Genomic DNA, 1,194 nt, shown 5'->3' with positions numbered 1-1,194 from the left:
AGAGAGTACATAGTTTGGGTCATGCTTTTTAATTCATTCTACTAATCTTTATGTAGTTATTGGTATGTTAGGGCTTAAGTCTGCCATTTTTTGTTTTGGTTTGTTTTTTTCCGATTTTTGTTTCTTTGTTTTCTTTTCCCTACCTCCTAAAGATTACTTGAGCATTTTTTAGAATTCTATTTTGATTTATCTATGGCATTTAAAAAATATATGGAGTGCTTCACAAATTTGCATGTTATCCTTACACAAAGGCCATGCTAATCTCTGTATCATTCCAATTTTAATATATGTACTGCTGAAGTGAGCACTTTCTACAGTGTTTTTGAGTATATACGTATAGCTTTCTTATTGGTTGTTCCAGGTATTATATTATATATACACATAACTTATTATAGCCTACTGCTGTCATTATTTTACCAGTATGAGTGAAGTATGGAAACCCTCTCTTTGTCCCTTTTCCCTCTCTAATTTATAATTTCTAAAAACATTCCCTCTACATACCTTTAGAATAAAATCAGAAAGTGTTATTTTTGCTTCAACTGTCAAACATAGTTTAGAAAATTCAATAGAAGAAATGTCTATTGATTTTCCGATATTTTTTGCTAACTGTGTCTTTTCTTCCTAATGTTCCAAGATTTCTTTTTTCATTGTTTCCTTTCCGTTTAGAGAATCTCCTTTAGCCACTTTTAGAGTAGGTCTACTGGTGACAAACTCTTTTTGCTTTCCTAAGAAAACTTCTGATAATGTCTTAGTTTCCTCTTCATTCCTGGAGGATTTTTCTTTCTGTGTATAGAATTCTATTTCTTTCTGGGTATAGAATTCTGAGTTGACTGCTATTTTCCTTCAGCCCTTGAAAAATATTGTACCAATCCCTTCTGGCCTCCATGATTTCTGATGAGAAATCCATTGTCACTCAATTGTTTGTTTCCTTATAGTGACATTTTCAAGAGTTTTTTTTCTTTGTCTGATTTCAGAAGTTTAATTTTAACGTGTCTTGGCACAGATTATTTGGGTTTATCTTGGTTGAGGTTTCCTCAGCATTTTTTCTTTTTTTTTCTTTTTTGAGACAGAGACTCACTCTGTTGCCCAGGCTGGAGTGCAGTGGTGTGATTACAGCTCACTGCAGCCTTGACCTCCTGGGCTTGAGTGATCCTCTCACAGCTGGGACCACAGGTGCATGCCAACACACCTGGC

At 34.4% G+C, this 1,194-nt stretch overlaps 1 non-coding gene across 1 annotated transcript; it reads right to left on the bottom strand.

Moving 5' to 3' along the window:
• Positions 1-204: 204 nt before the first annotated feature.
• On the bottom strand, positions 205-308 carry LOC115932191 (U6 spliceosomal RNA). The gene has a single exon (XR_004068513.1). It is a non-coding gene; the product is annotated as a U6 spliceosomal RNA (small nuclear RNA).
• Positions 309-1,194: the final 886 nt, after the last annotated feature.

The sequence above is a fragment of the Gorilla gorilla genome, chromosome 1 (assembly GCF_029281585.2).
Source record: "Gorilla gorilla gorilla isolate KB3781 chromosome 1, NHGRI_mGorGor1-v2.1_pri, whole genome shotgun sequence".
Lineage (NCBI taxonomy): Eukaryota > Metazoa > Chordata > Mammalia > Primates > Hominidae > Gorilla > Gorilla gorilla.
Note: the sequence above shows the minus strand (reverse complement) of the source record. Positions and strands in the feature narration are given on the sequence as shown.